This window comes from Protopterus annectens, chromosome 1.part0 (genome assembly GCF_019279795.1).
Source record: "Protopterus annectens isolate FY-2018-M chromosome 1.part0, PAN1.0, whole genome shotgun sequence".
Taxonomy (NCBI): domain Eukaryota; kingdom Metazoa; phylum Chordata; order Ceratodontiformes; family Protopteridae; genus Protopterus; species Protopterus annectens.
Genome location: NC_056725.1, coordinates 24,385,309 through 24,405,329, shown reverse-complemented (window position 1 = coordinate 24,405,329; position 20,021 = coordinate 24,385,309). Strand labels below are relative to the sequence as shown.

The 20,021-nt window shown below is 39.7% G+C and overlaps 1 protein-coding gene across 9 annotated transcripts in view; it reads right to left on the bottom strand.

The window, feature by feature from the left end:
- DPF1 (double PHD fingers 1) overlaps window positions 1-20,021 on the bottom strand; it is a 1,255,311-nt gene that overhangs the window by 24,039 nt on the left and 1,211,251 nt on the right. The gene's annotated exons all lie outside the window — the stretch shown is intronic.

Genomic DNA, 20,021 nt, shown 5'->3' with positions numbered 1-20,021 from the left:
GAATAAGCTTATTCTTACACTCCTGCAGAACTCTTGGACTAAATGCATGGCAGATAGAACAAGAGTCCTGCAGGTGCAATAAACAATAGACGCAAGAAGTATGCCCATCTGTCAAGAGACATTTTCTGACAGCATGAGTCACACTTCTTGAACCCAGACACCTTGGATTCTTTTGACATCCTGTAACAAAAAATACAACAATAGCTAACAAATCAAAATACAGTCTACAGAAAAACACAGTATACTACAGACTAAAGCTAAAGTTTTTTTTTTTTTTTTTTTTTTTTTGATAGGAAAGCCTCTAACTCAAATGGCTAGCCTATAAAGAAGGTAGAAGGAAAGCCTCTAACCTAAACGGCTAACCTAACAAGAAAGGATAAGGAGGGGGGGAGGGGAGAACTCTCTAAATTAAATGAGTTCTACAAGGAAGGGAAGGGAGCTACAAATACACACTTAGCTAACACAACAAAAATAAGACTAAAAGTTAACAATAACCCCTAGGAAAAAGACTATTTCTAGTAAAAAGGTTCTATAAAGAAACTTTATACGAGCCTGAGCCAGAAAAACGACACCTCGCAGCTGAACGGCAAATGAGATCTGGGTAGCTAGCGCTAGGCATCATGGGATAAGTGGTAGCCTCGAGCCAGTAAACAGCTCTTGAGCTATAGAAGATGGCCGAGTCGGAGCCGATCCCAACCGGCAAGAATGAAGGTGAGATAGACAACTTAACATGCATTAGTTTTGTTTTGATAGGGTTTAGAATGAGTTGAAAGTTATATAGGTAAGATCTGATGACAGAAAAGGATTTTTGAGCAATTTCTTGCAGCTTTGGCAGGGAGGGTGGAGCACAGATGACAATGGAATTATCTGCATATTGTATAAAGTACAGTTTTGTACCTACCATAAATGTAGATGTCCGATAGGAATGCATCTGCAGTCCTTACAAATGGGTTGTCCTGTCGTCAGGCAGCCCTTCGGTCAGCCGGATTCCAAAGTCTGGGTCTGGCTTCGGCTGGTGTCGCACTTCACCCGACGTCATAGCTGCAGTTCTTCGGGTATAAAGGCATCAGCCGACGCCATCTTCCTCAGTGTTTCTTGCACCAGATGCCAGGTGCCCTCTTGGAAGGCTAAATTTGGATAAATGCCAATGTTTCCAAATAGTAGAGAGCAAACACACAAAATAAGCATGTATGTACATATATACAAACAAATACACCATAATAGATCCCCCCCAAGCTAGCTGAAAGATGGCAAATACCCTAGGAGTACCACAGAGGGGAAGGCGGGTGGGTAATCCTGACTGCAGATGCATTCCTATCGGACATCTACATTTATGGTAGGTACAAAACTGTACTATGTCCTTCAAGGATGCATCTGCAGTCCTTACAAATGGGTAGAATACCATAGCCAAACTAGGGGAGGAGGAATAAAGAGAGATTATGGTGCAGTTAGGATCCCTTGCAAAACCGCAGAGGCAAAACCTGCTCGGGATCTAGAATATAAAGGTAAATTATAATGCTTGGCAAATGTATGCACGGAGGTCCAAGTAGCAGCCTCTATAATGTCCTTGGTAGGCACTCCTCATAAGAAAGCTGTAGTAGTGGCTGTAGCCCTTGTGAAGTGAGGCCTAATGTTCTCTGGAGTTTTCTTTCCGTGGAAGGAGTAACAAAATCTAATGCAATTCTCTATCCATTTGGAGATTGTCTGTTTTGAAATTGCTTTTCCTTCCCTTCCTGTTGCATATGCTACCAGAAGCTGGTCAGTTTTTCTATTGCACTTGGTCCTGTCCAGGTAGTAGCGTAATTGTCTATGCACATCCAAGGTATGCAACAGTCTTTCTCCCCTGTTCTGTGGGTTGGGGAAGAATGTGGGTAGGTGGATAGCCTGGTTTAAAGACACTCTGGATACCACCTTAGGCATAAATGTAGGATTCGTTCTCATGGACACTCTGTCTTGATGGAAGATCAGGAAGGGTTGCACTGCCATTAATGCCTGTAGTTCAGAAACCCTTCTTGCTGAGGTGATTGCCAGCAGGAAGGCAGTCTTCCAGGATAAGTATTGCAATTCTGCTGTTGCTGCTGGTTCGAAAGGAGGAAGCGTCAATTTTTCTAGCACAAAGTTCAAGTCCCATGCTGGTAGTGGTGGTTTCCTAGGAGGTTTTACATTTTTAATTCCCCTCAGAAACTGCCTGAGCAGAGGATGTGAGAAGACAGGGGGATCCAAGCTGTATTCTGCCGAAATAGCTGATGCGTGTATCTTGATGGAGGAGTAGGACAGGCCTGTATGGAAGAGCTCTGCCAAGTATTCCAGGTTGTTGGCTATGTTTACCAATGACACATCTTTTCCGTTTGCATTACACCAAATGAGATATCTTTTCCATTTTGCTGCATAATTCTTTCTTGTTGAAGGTCTGCGAGCCTCAAGGATGATGTCTTTAACCCTTTGAGATAAATTTGGGTTAGTTGCTCTTATGTAATGTTCCAGGCAGTCAGCTGCAGAGTTTTCAGGTTTGGATGCAGGATGTTGTAGCTGTTCTGTGTTAACAGCAATGGGATCAGGGGTAGTGTCCACATCTGTTCCCGAGACATGCTCCTCAGTAATGGGTACCAATGTTGTCTTGGCCAGTCTGGAGCTATCAGAATGACCCTTGGACGTTCCTCTTTGATCTTCAAAAGCACTTTGTGCATCAAAGGAAGTGGTGGGAAGGCATATGCTGTCAGGTTTTCCCAACTGAAGGATAGGGAGTCCACCTTCCAAGCAAGTGGGTGGTACGTCCTTGTGCAGAATTTCTTGAGCTGGTGATTGAGTGGGGATACAAATAAGTCTATTTGTGGTAGTCCCCATTTTCTTGTGATGGCTTTGAAGATGTCCGGGTGTAGCATCCATTCGTGAGCATCCGTGGTAGTTCTGCTTAATATGTCTGCTAGAACATTTTCTTTTCCTGGTACAAAAATTGCTTGTAACTGAATGTTGTAGCTCAGAGCCACATTCCACAGGTCCAGTGCCATCCGGCATAGAGGATATGAATGTGTGCCTCCCTGTTTGTTGATGTACCACATAACTGTGGTGTTGTCTGTCCTTATCATCAACTGTCCTTCCTGGAGGAATGGTCTGAATGTCTGGATTGCCAATTTTACTGCCAGCATTTCCTTTAGATTTATGTGCAGGTTCAGCTGATCCTGAGTCCATAGGCCTTGTATGCACTTGTCCAGCGTGTGGGCCCCCCAACCGAGGTCTGAGGCGTCCGTTGTGATGGTTTGGCTTGGTTGAATGTTGTAGAAGGGCAAACCTGTGTTTGATTGACAGGCCTGAGCCCACCATAGGAACTCTTGCTTCAGGCATGGTATTAGTGGAATTTTGGTTTCTAGGCTGTGTTTGTGTTGAGACCATAAATTCTTCAGGTACCACTGTAGCTTTCTCATATGTAGTCTGGCATGAGGGACCAGAATTATGCAGGATGCCATGAAGCCCAGGGCTTGCAGTACTTTTCTTGCTGTTAGATGGTTCTGCTTTGTTAATGCCAAGAAGTAGAGAGGGAGTTGTTCTTGTTTTTCTACAGTTAGGAATGCCATCTGCTTTGATGTGTCCAGTTCTGCACCTAAAAAGGTCATTCTTTGGGATGGAATCAGCCTTGACTTTTTTATATTGACTGTATATCCCAGGGCTTGCAGCAAGTAAATGACTCTTTGTAAATCTTCTGTTAGTTTGTTTTTGTTGTCCGCTTGTATCAGGCAGTCGTCCAGGTATGGATAAATTTGGATTCCCTGAAGTCTGCAGTGAGCGATTACTGATGCCAGGCATTTCGTGAACACTCTGGGCGCAGTAGATAAGCCAAAGGGCAATGCTGAGAATTGATAATGCTCTGATCCTGCAAGAAATCTGAGGTATCTTCTGCAATTTGGTCGTATGGGGACATGCAGGTATGCCTCCTTGAGATCTAGAGTTACCAGCCAAGACTCCTTGCCCAGCATGGGAAGAAGCTGCTGTAGGGTCAGCATTTTGAATTTTGGAACAATGAGGAATGTGTTTAAGGCGAACAGGTCGAGAATAGGCCTCCATTTTTTCTCTTTTCTTGGTACCAGGAAGAGTCTGGAGTAAAATCCCTTTCCTTGTTCCATAGATGGTACCTTTTCCACAGCTCTCATGCTTACTAATTGAGCTATTTGTTTTAGAGCTTCTGACTTTTGATTTGGTGGTAAATTTGGCATTCCTCTTTCTTGGTAGAGTATGGAAATGAAACCTGTAACCTTGGTCTATAGTTTTCAAAATCCACTTGTCCCTTGTGATGCAGTGCCAGTTTTTTGAAAAGAGGGCTAGCTTTCCGCCTAAGGGTGCTGCTATCTGTTCCCTGGTAGGCGGTGCTAAAGCCAAGTCACTGTGATTGTCCTGTTGCAGAGGTAGTTGCTACGTCTGTGCCTCGCTGTTTGTTGCCCTGCCACTGGCATCCCCTGTAGGCACCCCTGGATTGATTTCTGCCTCTTGAACGCCTATTCCTACCTCTCTGAGCTTTAGAGGAGTCTGGAAAGGACCAATTCTTGGAGGGCCAGTTCCTGCTAAACCTTGGAGGTTGGACCTGTAAGAAATCTTTTACTGTCTGTACAGATTTTGCCTTCTCTTCCATTTTCTTCAATACCTGCTGAGCAGGAGAACCAAATAAATTGACCTTATCCATGGGAGCATCTAATAGTTTTGATTTGACATGATCCGGCAAGGCCTGTTCTTTCAACCATGCATGCCTTCTGATAACTGTGCCAGTCATGGCTGATCTAAAGGAAGCCTCCAGTGCATCATAGCCGCATTTTAAGGAATGGTTACTAACCTGCTGAATGTTATGTACCATTTCTAGAACATATTTCTTATCTAAAGATTCATCAGAGGACAGTTCCTTAGTTAGTTGATCAAGCATAAACTCCTGATATTGGATCATATGAAACTGACAGTTCAAGGCTCTAGCTGACAGAGTAGCAGAGGTCTATACTTTTTTACCCCATCTCTCTAAGGACCTGGATTCCCTTTCAGAGGGGAGGGGATTTTTAACAGAGGTAGATGCTACTGCCTTAGGCCCCTGGGAGATAGTCTCGGGATCTGTAAAAGGAGCCTTGTATAAATGGTGATGTGTGTCCGGGACCCTGTAGAACCTATCGGGCTTAGCAGGGGCTGGAGGTAAAGAATCAGGAGCAGTACAAGCATCATTAAATGCATCATCTACAACAGAAAGAACTGGAGGTATAGCTAAAGGCCTATGTTGTGGTAAATGCAAAAAGGTCCTAAGCCTTTTCCTGGAGTCTGAGAAATCTTGGCCCTGCCACTGAAATTGTTCCCTCATGGCATGTAAGGTTTCCCCAAAGGAAAATTCCTCAGGTGGAGAGGCAGAAGGAATCGACTCTTCGGCATCAGAGTCTTCGTAAGGAGAAAAAGGAGCCTCTGGAGGGTCTGTATTGTCTGAATCAACACAGGAATCATCAGTGGACACTGGCTCAGGGGGCTCTGCTCTAGGTCTCTTCTCTGGAGGAGGATGCGAGGCCCTGTCTGGATGTGGTTGGGATCCCCTTATTAAAGAAATGAGATCCTCTGCCAACGAAAGCATTTGGGAACTGGAGCTGGACCTGTGAGAGGGGGGTTTAACGGCACAGACTTAGTAGTTTTGGCTGCTTTAGCCCTGGCAAAGGCCTTAATGGACATGGCTGCAGGGGGCCTAGCAGCTCCACTTGCAGGGGTTGATACATCCAAGGGAATAGTGTCCGATAATTCCTGAGAAACCACAACAGCAGGTTGGATTTCTGAAGCCGATTCTACTAGGCTAGAAGAGGCCTCGGTAGAAGGCATGGATTCGGCTGAAGCAAGGACCGCTTGCTCGGCTTCGGCCGAAACCGAGACACTCGCGGTTTGCTTAACCGCGGTTTCGGACGAAACCACGGACTGCGAGTGTCGGTCCTTTTCTTTGCGTTTTTTGGCAATTTGAGTAGTCGGAGGATCCGACGGCATAATATACGCAAAATCAGAGCCGAAAAACTGCTCAGCAAACTCTGACCGACGTCTGAGCGTCCGTCGGTTAAAAGAAGCACAGGCTAGACAAGCTACTACGTCGTGGTCTGGGCCTAAACAAGGTAAGCAGTAAGAGTGGAAATCTTTATGAGGTATTTGTTTCCCACAAGTTAAACAGTTATTCACTTTTTCTGACATCGGCTGAGGCAAGAAAGAGTCCCCAACGGGGTACTTAGTTTTTTAGAAGTCTTCGAAGTAGTATTCGGTAGTAGTAATCTCTGGATCTGACCGACCGGCACTTGCGAACAGCTTCTGCTTCGGGCGCCACGCGGCAAGAAAGACTGAGGAAGATGGCGTCGGCTGATGCCTTTATACCCGAAGAACTGCAGCTATGACGTCGGGTGAAGTGCGACACCAGCCGAAGCCAGACCCAGACTTTGGAATCCGGCCGACCGAAGGGCTGCCTGACGACAGGACAACCCATTTGTAAGGACTGCAGATGCATCCTTGAAGGACATCAGTGGCATGGCTGGTTCTGGTATGAAGATATTTTGTGAAGACAGAGAAAAGAAGTGGACCTAGTATTGAGCCTTTTGGGACACTTACAGTTATGGGTAGTAGGGAGGAAATAATGTTTTCCTACTTGGTAGCTTGCTGGCGGTCAAAAAGATAGTTTTGGAACCAGGAGAGGGCATCTTTAGATATGTCTAGGAATGCGAGCTCATGTACGAGCTTTTTGTGAGAAACTGCGTCAAATGCCTTTGACATATCTAGAAATTTTGAGGAGACAAGTAGCCCTTAGTTTCACAAATACTATAAATCAACTAAAAAATTAAGTAGGGCAGTTGTGGTGCTGTGGCTGGGTCGAAATTCAAATTGTGATTTGGCTAGAAGATTATTAGATAATTAGTGGGCCAACAATTGAGAGTGGATGCATTTTTCCACAATTTTTGCAAGAGGAGACAGAATGGATATTAGTCTATTGTTGGAAAGTTCTAGTGAGGAACCACCTTTGTGGAGAGGTATTACATATGAAATCTTCCAAATCTTAGGAATGTATTGATCAGAGCTGGATCTGTTGATTAAGACAGAAACAGGGTTTGAGATGACATCAGCTGCTAGCTTCAGGTATTCATTTGGTAGGTTATCAGCACCAACTGATGTCGGTTTTAGTTTGATTAATATTTTGTTTTATTTTGTCTCTTTGAATAGGATGCAGATAGAGGGTGGCTGGAGTAACACTGGTGCCAGGTTGGGTGTTTAGTGGGGTGTTGTAGTTGTTATTTATGAATGAGTGTATAACGTTTATGAAAAAAAGAGTTGAATTGGGTTGCTATACTTTCTGCAGAGTTAGACATATTGGGAGCTGGGGTTGTGGTTTGACCAGGATGCAGGAGTTGTTTAATGGTAACCCCAAATTTCTGTGGATTATTTTGGTGTCTGTGCTGGACTGTGGTATAGTAAAGCTTTTTCTCATTCTTGATTTGTTTTTTGGATATATTTCTTGAGTGACAGTAGTTGTCAAAGGAGGTTTTGCTTTTGTTCACTTGATATTGAGACCAGAGTTTGTCTCTATTTTAGAAGTTGTTTGGTTTCTTTAATAATCCATGGACAGTTGTTAGAGTTAGTTCTAATATTCCTGACAGGAGCTAAGCTATCTAGTAGATCAAGAAATTTGTTATTGAAATACTGCACAGCTGAGTCTAATGGGAGTTATTTTAGAAGGGACCAGCTGCAGCTTTGGAGAAGTAATTTAAAAGTGTCAGTAGAAAAAGTTTTTTTTATTGCATACTTATTTGTATATTACAGTTTTATTTGGAAAGTTATGGTTCCCTAGAAGATAAGTTGGTAGGTGGTCACTTAGGCTGTCTAGATGACAACCTGACTGATAGGCAAGTGAGGGCTTGTTAGTGAGGGTGCAGTCAAGAATTGATTGTTTGTTGCTGTTTTTGTCTACCCTTGTTGGTGTGTGTATAACTGGGGAGAAACAATGTAAATTTGTGTAGTTGGAGGGATTATCTGAGAAATAAGTTTGCCAGTCAGTACTGAATTCTTCTGCTGGTATGGTTCATAGGTAGGTACTAGGTTATTGGCCCTAGGGCCTATATAAGCCTAGCCAAACAGTACCTTGGCTTTTGCCACCCAAGAAAATTATTTTCCTGTTCCCCTGTCGAGCAGAGCCACAGACGTGATCCCCGGGGTGAATTTCCTATCTCCCATCCAATCATCAAGATTTTTCTTGAAGAGTGCTAATGAGGAGCTTTGTCTGATATAGATAGGTAGTTTGTTCCAGAGTATGGGAAGTCTCTGAGATAGGAATCTATCCCTCCAGCATGCTCTGTTTATTGTGGTGTGAAGGTTTAGGTCCCTGGAGCGTGTAGCTCGGAGGGATTGGGATTTCTTTTCGTGGAGCATGTCCAACAGCTCTGGGTTTGACATAGCTTTGTGTGTTAGGCAGAGATCGCCTCTGAGTAGGCGATATACGACAGAGTAAAGCTGGAGGTTTTTGAGACGGTCTGTGTAGGGCATCTGTTTGAGGCCGGTAATCCTCTTTGTGAGGTATTTCTGTGGCCTTTCCAGTTGTTGTAGATGTCTTGTGAGGTACATACCAAAAGGGGTGTTGTACTCTATAATGGGTTTAATGAGTGATGAGTAGAGGGGAACAATGACCTCTTTTTTCCTGGATGAGAAACCTTTTGTGATGAGATGTGCCATGTAGAAGGATTTCCTGACTACTGTGGGGGTGTGATTTCATGGTTGAATGTGGTGGATGACCATGAAAGTAGATTTTCTATAATAGAAGGATTGTTGCTGGGAGGAATGAAAACCAATAGTAAGACTATATATTTGTTTTGGCTGATTTTTAGGTGAGAAGCTAGTAGTTCAGTATTATTTAGGTATGGTCGGTTTTTGCAAGGGGATAACGGTGGCCTTTTACCATTCAGCTGGGATGAAGCCACTGCTTAGACTATGATTGAAAAGAGTACCCAATGCTGTTGCTAATTTTTGTTTGAGCACATGTAATATGCAGCCTGGGATGTTATCAAGTCCCATGGACGCTGTGTTTTTGACCTTAGAAAGGGTGTTTATGACCTTCCCTTTAGAGATACAGGGTAGAGGACAGGTGTTATGGATGTCTTGGGGTAAGTATGGTGGGGAAGGGGGAGTGACGTTTTCACAGAACCTGTCAGCTAACAGGTTAGCAATGTATACAGGTTTGGTATATTTGGTATCATTAACTGCCAGTTTGGCACAAATCTGAGCCTTTTCTTTTAGGTTGTGGATATTACTAAAGAATGCCTTATGGTTGTTCTTAGTTGAGAAAGCTAATGTGGATTCATATATAACTTTGGAGGACTTCACAAGGAGTCTTATTTTCTTGTTTAAGCTGAGGAGTGTTTCAAGTCTGGGGCTCGTCCCCTCTTACTCTTAGACAGCAATTTCTTCCTCTTATTGTAAAGCCTGTTAATGGCAGTTGTCCATCACACAGGTTTGCTCTTCCTTGAGGAGCTTGTATTGGTCCCATCAGGTACAGCCACATCAATGCAGTTATTCAGGTGTTTGTATAAAGCATTTGTGTAGAACTTGGTATAGTTGCCAGTTCCATCTGAGGGAGGAGTTGCAGTGAAGCTATTTATACATTCTGTAAGAAGTTATAATCTGTTTTAGAAAAGTTTTTTGTTTAGTTTGCACTATGGGGGGGGGGGGGTTGAAGTGTGATAGTAACTTCAAATGAGACTGATTTGTGGTCAGATCTCACCAGGGAAGACCTCACAATGGGGGTGCTGCAGTGGTCCCCCATATTGCTAAGCACCAAATCCAGAATGTTGGTACCCCTTGTGGGGGGGTGTCAACAAGCTGGTCCAGGGCATTGTAGTTAATTAAGTCGAGGAACCTTTGAGCAAGTGAGTTTCCGCATGAGTAATTGTTTGGAAGTATCTTGATGGACTCAAATAGATCTAAATAGGCAGAGTGGGTGTCCTGATTCATGGAGGGGGTCCTGTAGCTGGCAATTAATTGAATAGGTGTCTACCAACAGTTAATTGCACCTAAAGTATCTCCAGGGAATCATGCTGCCTAACCAATCTGGAGGTGTATTCATCTTTAATGAATATTGATATACCGCCTCCTTTAGTTTTCATTCCTTCAGTTTGTGGTTTGAACATGTGGAAGGAGGTGTAGCCTGATACAGCTACAGTGTTCAACACAGCCTTGAACCAGGTATCCATGACTGCACAAATGTCTATATCTTCCAAGGTGAGGACTGATTTCAGTGAATGCAGTTTAGTGTTAAGACTCCTAGCATTTAGCAGCAAGACCTTGAGGTTGTTCTTAGATGGAGTTCTCACATCAGCAATTTTGTCCTTGAGACACTGCCTAAAAAGGCACTATGGGGGTGGCAAGAGCCCTCATCAGTAGCTGAAATCCCAGGGGTGACACATGAAGACCATCTCTGCAAAGCATCAAGGTCTGTCGATCATGTCATGATGAGTGATGAGGGGATTCTTGGACAGTTTTAGGTCATGAATTGGGGTATATGTCACCACTTAATTGTAGGTCTATTTTTTGTGAGAGAATGGGTGTAGGAGTTTGGCAGAAGCTAGAGAGTGCTTCAGCAATATTTGTAGAGAAGTAAGTGTGTGTAAGTATTTGTATGAGAATAGTTCAACTTTGGTGGAGTTGAAGAGTTGTGCTGCTATATAGAAATTGATGTGTGACGTATGAGGTGTGGTGGGGGATGGATTTGTGGGAGATTGTAAGCTGGTAATGTGGAGGTTGTGGAAAGTGGTGAGGTGGTAGGTTATTGTTAGTAGGGTGAGAACGGATATGTGAAATAGTAAAATTTTTGTGTTTAGGCGTGGTCAGATGTGGATATCTATGGAAGTGAGTATTTGAAATAAGATGTAAAGAGTGAATGAGTATATTATAAGAGAGGCTGGGGGTGGATTTACTGGTGGGAGGGGGTTACTTAATTGGAAATGCAGTGGCAGATGATCTGGCAATAGGTTTGTATGGGTGAGGTATGGTTAGAATAAATGTATGTATGGTGGAGGTGGGTGAAAATTGGGGTGGGGTAGGGTAGGGGAGAGGAGTGAGCCCAGAGTTGGTAGAAACATGAGGTAGACCGTGCAGCTGATGCAAAGAAAAACAGACACTATATATGCCATAGGTCAGTAGCAAAAAACTAGCAACACAGCCTGTTATAGGATGTGAATGTGTACTAATATACAACATACAGATGTTTCTATGTAGCTGTATACAAGTAGGAGGTAATGGTAAAAAGGAAAAAGAAACTTTGATTTATGGTACTAGGAGGAAGGGGGACCTGGACTATAGTGTCCGACAAGTATGCATGCCACTAATATACAAAAACAAAGTTGCCATGAGTTGAACAATAGAAAGAGGCAGTAGCTTAGGTAGGACATACATTGCGGAAATGTTTTCATTTACTGATGACATTATTTGGGTAGGTCTAGGTAGATAAGTCTTGGCAGGCAGTATTGAGTGGGATGATAAGGGATCTGTAAGGGAAAGTCTCAAACACCTATCCTATACAGATAGGCTAAAATCCCTGTCTCTCTACTCAGTCTCATACAGACTGCTCAGAGGTGACCTGTGTCTGGCATACAAGGCCATTTCAGACCCAGCCTTGATGGAGTTGCTGCATATCCGTAAGACAAACTCCACTTGTGCAACCAGCATGCAAGGCCTTAACCTGGTGTGTGACATTAACAGAACATGTTGGCAGGATAGATTTGTATCCCAAAGACTCCCCCGTCTGTGGAATATACTTCCTCTCCATGTCAAGCAGAGTACCTGTCTAGCCCTCTTTAAGAGAACCTGGATGACTGGATGGGAAACAGAAAACACTCCCCTGGGATCCCACTTGTGTCCCTGCTAGACAGTGGAAACAGGTGCTGACTCTGAGGGAACATGGGCAAAATTCTTTGCTAGGCTTATAAGGGCCTCAGGGCCAATAGCCTAGTATCATCCCATGAACCTATGAACCTATTAAGAGATAACCAGTTTGAAGTAAGAGGGAGACTAACAGAATACCCTTAATTCAGTAATATAACTATGTTTAAGAGTGAACAGGAACAGTGTACAAGACTGAGGGAGATAGTTACATGCAGGAGCAATGCCAGTTTGTCTACAAATTCCTAAACATTATTTAAAAATGCATGGCAATGGATAACAAAATATTTGCCAATAAACAATTAAACAATCTTACAGGATAAGCTAGAGAACAATTACTAAACTACTAAATGCAGTTTGAAACTTACATTGTATTGTATGACATTTTGTAAGATTTGTTAACTCTTTCAAACCTAGCCAGAGTGGAATTTTCCAAATCCCAACACCTATGGGTTTCCTAGCTGGACAGTTTTCACTGAAGATAAATTTTGAGAATGCAGTTTTACAACTTACCTGTAAACACCCATATATGTCTCAAAACTACACAAGTTACAAAAACAAGTTAAAATATGGAAGTTCCTCTTCAAAATGTTGATATTAATATGTCAATCAGACGTAACAGCAATTTATTATGGAACAAGTAATTGGATAATTTGTAAATGTATTTATTATAATTGTGCAAACAAATATTAATATTTATGTAACTTTAGTAAATAAACCCTGACTACCAATGTGACATTTGTTCATGCAGATCAGTTCTTCATTTAGCTGCAAATCAGTTTTGTAGATGCCATCTAATTCGGAGATATTTGCATAATTATGAATTGTATCAATATGTGCATATTCCGGCATGCTAAACAAGTAAAATATCTACAAAGTGGTGATAATTAGACGCCAAGTACAGGTGAGAAGTTTCCCAGCACTATGTAAGTTTCATTTAATAACTTTAAGTACCATGCAAACCCATATATTTATTCAGTGCAGAATTCTCCAGCATTAGGTACCTTTGAAGTATGCCATGAACTTCTATATAAACTTCTTCTTGTTATAGTTATCAATGCAAGTATTAATATAATGTATATTCATAATTTTGAATAGGAACAAATCACAGTATCTCTTACCAACTTCCATCAGACAGGCATTCCTCTTACCGCCCCTGATATAGTCTCAAAATTTTGTTCTGTCCATCCTAATCCCTCCTAAAACTGGTGATTTTTGGGAGAAAAGATGCTTGATTACACTTAACAAATATTGATAATCATTAGAGTTACAGACTTTTTTCTGTTAACACCAAGTTAATGCTAAAAATCTTTCAGCTTTTCCCAGTTGGGGGTCGCCACAGCAGAATTCCGGTCCGCTAATGATTGGCAGTGGATTTTTATGGTGCCGAGTTGCCAGCCCGATGCCCAACCTTCAGAGAAGGCACACCGATTCATACACGCACCTATCTGTGTGTCTTTAGATGTCACTCGACCGCGGGGAGGACATGCAGACTCCACAGAGAAGGCACTCTATTCGAGAATCGAACGGGAGAACCTCTTGCTGTGAGGCAACAATGCTAACCGCTGCACCACCGCGGCTACTCACTTCAAGTTAATTCTACTAATATTAAAAAAAATATCCACATTCAGTGCATTTATGCCTGATTATTAATGTATTTGTCCCTGATTCTGGAGGTAAGAGGATGAGAGCTATACAGACAGGTCAAACAAGAAAAGCAGGAGACCTTCTGTGGGAGTGACCAGAGATATTCTTGTTTAAACAAAAAAAGAATATGCAGCAGCTAGGAAAAAAAATGTAATAAGATAAATGGCACTACATTATTTTAAAAGAAAAAAGATAATGTGGGAAGCGTAAAAGGCAGAGCATACACAATGTCTCAAATGAAACCCACCGTGGTTATAATGATATTGTTGGTAGCAAGCACAATAGAGAATAGAGAATAGAGAATGTCTTTCTCTATTTCAGTAATCTTTCAAAGCAAAAACTGGCATCCAGATACAACAAGAGTACAGAATCCTTTTATACTACCGTAACCATTTTCTTTCTGCTTCAGCTAACTCCTCCACGAAACAATTGCTTGCTGTAAAGCGAACAAAACACAAGCGTTCTGCAGAGGTACACAAAATATTTATTTAAGCAACGGCAAGCGCTTTCAACTTGTGGTCTTTATCAGGCCGATAACAAAATAAAGTTTCACAGGCATTTAAATATTCTAACATCATAAGATATAATGATGTCACATCCTGAATTAATTAAAAAATACATATATTACCATGTTATTTAACTGATTCATTTAAAAACATTCTATGCTACCTAGACGTCTATCTCATGGTTTGCGTACATACTCACTAACAACTAACTCTTAAAATGATATAATAAATACTGAAATTGTATATATATTCAAAAATAAAATAATACACTCAACATATTTAATCTGTTATTGTGCAATTACAACCAATATTACTTTCATAAAATATCTACTATTGTACTAATCAAACTACAAAATGAGACACAAATTTGTAAAACAAATAAAAAATATGACTGCAATTAGCTACATGATAAAAAGCGCATGTTTACACTTTTATATAAAAAGAATGCGAAACACGTACATAATATCACTTCTATTATAAAGCGGACTGATAGACCAAACATTTCTCAAGAGTATATGTCTATACTATCTGTAAAAAGTGTGTTTGCAGACATATACAGATCATTTTACATATTGGCAGCAATTATGCATAAAACCTAAAAGATATATATATAAATATATAACATCTTTTCATATACTTAGGAAATAAACATATGAAGATTAAAATGGGAGCTAATATGGAGTACCATGTATGAGTTTCTGCAAATGATCAATATAGGTAGAGGTGGAAAAAGGGGGGGGGGAGAAGTAATGGAGGGTAGTGGAAGGACAGAGTTAGCCAGTGTTAGAGTGGCCTGGCTTTTAACACTGGTTTGATGGAAACCCTGTCATTCAGGCCATGATAGCAGTCAGCCCTAAGTCTAATTATCCATTTTACCTCCTTTTCTTCGGTCAAATTATGCATGTCACCTCTTCTAATGGTTGGTTCATTCACCTGTATAACCTGAAATTTGAACGTGTGTTCTTTAGACGTACTAATAATGTGTTTGGAGAATGCATTACAGGGAGAAGCCACTCTAATCTTATATAGGTGTTCCCTGATTCTCTCTTTAAGTTTACGATCCGTTTTACCTATATAGAATGCACAACATTGTGTGCAGGTTGCTAAATAAACTACGTGTTCAGTATCACAAGTAGCTCCAATTGTAAACATAAACTTTTGTCCAGTGTTCGGATGTATAAAACTGTTTGACTCATTTATAAAATTACAATACTTAAATCTATTACATTTCTTGGCCGTGCTATTCATCCCATGATTCACAGAATCATCTGCTCTATTTGGTCCACACAACATTCTGTATAGATTATACTTATTTTTGTACGTGAACCTAGGGGTATTATCTATCACTCCTGAGATATCTGGATCAGTAAGTAGGATCTCCCAATACTTTCTATACACATCTTTCACATGTTTCACATCCTGCGTATAGTTATATGAAGACAAAATCCACTGCAACTGTGAGGCCGTAGTTAAAAGAAAAATAACTTATTGCAAAATATAAACTTCGGACTCAACACGGCTTTATATTTAAAGAACAAAAAGATTTATTTAATGGTAAGCGCTTTCGCGTACCTTCCTGTACGCTTCTTCAGACCATAAAAACTTACTACAAAATGAGCAACATTATATACTAAAACTCATCAACACTTAATTATCTAAACAATCAATCATGCATATTCAATAATTCAATAAAACAATTAAGGGAAAATGGTGGTGACTGCATTTAAAAAACTGCATTATAGGAATGTATTCTGAATGTACTTCTACTGAAAAATTAAAACACGCTAACAAAATCAATGCTTAAACTTTCACTGTAAACAAGTAATAAGGGCAATTTTTAGAATTAAGTTATTATATATATATATATACTAAGATGAAATGAACATGAAAATAAGAATAACATGAAAACTATGATAAGCACATAAATACAGTTTACACTAAAATCTTCGATATAAAAGCTTATGAAATGCTAATGAATTTATACATCAAAACTTGAATATCAGAAATAATAAAGTTACATAATAAGATATGCTAGATAAATTCTAGTTATAATTGTAAGGGAGTAGAAATAAAAACTTCTTGTGTTATTTCATATTTTCTTTATAAGAATTATTAATTTAAATACCCTATATTATAACTTATGTATGTGTACTATGTATAAATATTGAAATAAATATGTATATGTGTATACAAACATTTGAATACCATGAGAAGGTAATAAAGGTAAAAAAATGAATAAGGAAGGGAGGAGACAGAAAGGGGAAAAAAGGGGGAAAAAAGGGGTTGGGAGGGGGAGGGAGGAGGGAAGAGGGGGAAGGAATAGGGAAAGGGAAAGGGGAAAGGTATATAGATGGGTAAATAAGGAATGAGTAAAATTCACTAAATATTCGTAATCTATAATATAATAGTGTATAATACAAACATGAATGCATATGATGTGTAGTTAAAAACTCTTTCACTTTTTGTGAAGCAAGTCACATGTATCAAATTCATCTAAAAGTGTCTACATATAAATAAATAGAATAAACACTCATCAATACTTATAAAAACATTTTAAGATGTGTTTAAAAACATATTTCAGATTTAATCCTATTACCTCCGTGCATTTAAGTATGGTTTGATTGAAACATAAAGGTTCAAACCTGGGTGATAATGCCCTTTTAATCTAAAAATCCATTTTAGTTCTTTAAGTTCTAATAGATTGATGTAATCTCCTCCCCTGATGTTTGGTTCAACTATTTCCAGAACTCTAAACACAAAGGAGTGTCCTGGGCAGCTTTGCGTGTGCTTCGCTAAGGCATTCAAATCGTTTTGTTTTTTAATATCGTAAATGTGATTGTACACCCTATTCTTAAGCTTACGTTTTGTTAAGCCAACATAAAATGCTGAACATTTAACACACGTCGCTAAATAGATCAAGCCTGCGCTATCACAAGATGCTAAGAATCTTGGTTTGAAAACATATTTTGTATCTGGATGTACAAACTCTTGCTCATTTGTAATATATTTACAATAATTACAGCTGTTACAGGGATAAGTACCTGTTTTCTCAACTAAAACTTGTTCATTCCTGCTGGGTCTATCACATAGCATTCTTTTAAGGCTCTTATTACTATCCTGCGTATAGTAGATAGGTATCCTAATCATGCTATCTTTATTAGTGGCTACTTCCAATTTATTACATTCATTATTTCTTTCAGCAAAATATGGGTGTGCTCTACCTTTTCTTAATTTGTCTATATCTCTTAGGCTACCATCAATCTCCTCAGATGTATAAGATCTGTCCAGAAATTTAGTCTTCAAATCACACAGTTCATGTTTAAAGCCTGTATTGACAGAGTTTAGTCTAGATACCCTCATCGCTTGACCTTTGACAATGTTATTAAAAATATGTTCTGGGTGCATGCTACTATGATGAAGCAGGTTATTACGATAACAACTCTTCCTATAAACACCTGTGTTTAAATGGCCATTCAACAATCTGTCAATATAGACATCTAAGAATGGTATAAATTCTCTTGAACTCTCCATGGTAAATTTTAAATACTCCGTATCAGCATTAATGTCACTATAAAATTCTAAAAGTTGATCTTCGTCCCCCTTCCAAATTAGAAAAAGGTCATCAACGAAATGGGTATAAAATGACACAGTTCTGATATACAATAGTCTGAAATAAGAAATTCTCCTCCCAATAGGCCATGACCAGGTTGGCGTAGCTATTGGCACAAGAAGTGCCCATAGCTACGCCATCCCTCTGAATATACATCTGGCCATTAAAAGTGAACACATTGTTCATAAGTACTATCTCCATGAGTTCACAAATTACCTCAATTTTACTCTTAGAGAACGTACCATCCTTCTCCAAGCATCTACTAATACAAGCTATACCATCTTGATTTGGAATAACAGTAAAGAGGGACTGAACGTCAAGTGTAACTAACATGTCTCTCTGTCCCTCTTCTATAACATGTGTCTTGTCATACAGCATAATCAAAAACTGTTTAGTATCCCTCAATATGTGTTCATACTTGTTGACAATTGGCCTCAGTAAATATTCTAAATATAGAGAGATGGGTTCCGTGATCCATCCTCTACCAGCAACAATCGGTCTCATTGGCAGGTCTCTCCCATTTTTATGAATCTTGGGCATCCCTTGTATACAAGGTATAGTGGGATGATCGACAGAAAAATGCCTAAAAAGTTCTTCATTAATTTTTCCTTCAAGTAGGAGGACTTTGAGTCTGTCTGTAACTCTATCTATGACTGTATTTAACGTATAGGTGTTAATCCTTTCATAGAACTTTGTATCACTTAACATCAGATTCATTTTAGCTCTATAATAATCCATGTCCATCACTACTATGGGGCCCCCCTTATCAGCTGGTCTTAACATAATACTTCTATCATTCCTTAAATTAGTCAAAGCTCTTCTCTGTGCAGGGTTGAGATTCCCTGCCCACCTCTTTTTCTTATTGAATCTATCATTTTCGTAGAGTTCTTGTTCTACTAATTTCGAGAAGGCTTCAATTAATGGATGGTTATTTGGAACATAGGTACTAGGTTTCCTAAACCGATGTTGTTCTGATATTATATTACTAAAATCAAGTTTAATCTGTAAGTTACAGACAAATAATTTAAGATCTATAACATTATCTGTAATATCACTCTTCTTTGAAGGGATAAATGACAGGCCTTTCTCCAATACATAACATTCATCCAATGATAGTGTTCTCTTAGATATATTCTAAATCAGGGATTCTTGTTCCCTTGCCAGATCTTTTTTAAAGTTGGTCCTATTTGTTTCTGTTCTGCTGGCCTCTTTTTCTGCCGGCCTCTGCTCATTGACCGTTCTCTCCCCCTTCCTCCACCCCTCCATTGGGTAGCGATTGGGAAAGGGGCTGCACAAGCAAGGCTCTTTTTTCTTTCGACTCATTACGTTATATTTTTTGTGGGCAGTGAAGTAGTTCATGAGCGTTATTTTGGTTTTTATACTACATTATTTTAAGCCAAGTATGAATGCTATAGTGTTAACAAAAATCAAATTCACATAGTGCATGCTTCTCAATCACTTAGCAAAAGAAATCTGGACAAAGGCTAAAATAATGGAAGAACAATGGCCCAAACATTCAGGACAGTTTTTAAATATTGGTCTTATAAACTTAGAATGTTGCTAAAATAACAGGATTTGCATTAACATACATTTTCTGAAGGATATCAAGTCTGAAACTCAAATGTATGCCATTTACTGACTTCAGTCCTCAGTGATTTGCCAGAAAACCATACATTATGAGGAACACACCAGAAATATGAGACAAAAATCTGGACAGTTTTGAGGTATGCTTTGGTACACTGAATACCAATGAATAAGAAAGAATGTGGGAAAACCATTACACTAAGTAAACAGATCTTTTTATTACTGGAATGTAAAAACAATACAGTTAGTAATAAAATGTTCACTTACTGTGGTGGATTTTGTGCATTGTTTGTGCATTGTTTTAATTCACTGATAGAACTGATATAGAGACAGTTTTATTTAAGTATATCTATTCTTGTTCCCCTGGGTTTCTAAAAATATTAGTTATTCATCCTTGTTTGGTTCCACAGAACTTCTGGACTGTCACAGTATTCTCGTGACTCTTTACAGAGCTGCACAGATGCCTCATCAGTTGACTGGTCACTTCCAAACTGACATCAGGCATCTCTCTCTCTCTCTATAGCTTACTCTGTTTATAGGAATACAGGTATGAACTATTAGAGGATAACTGTTTGCTGAAGAAGTATTTCAAATCACAAATGCTTTTATTTGCATGAGGGAAAATGGCTGCATATGACTAAGAACACACTTTTTTCATTTCAGTAATAGAATTGAAGTCCTGCTTAGTGATTAATCTAGGTAATAAATCCTGATGAGGATTGTGAGGTAAAAAACTGAAATGTTCTTATTTCTTTCAAATCACACCAGTATCA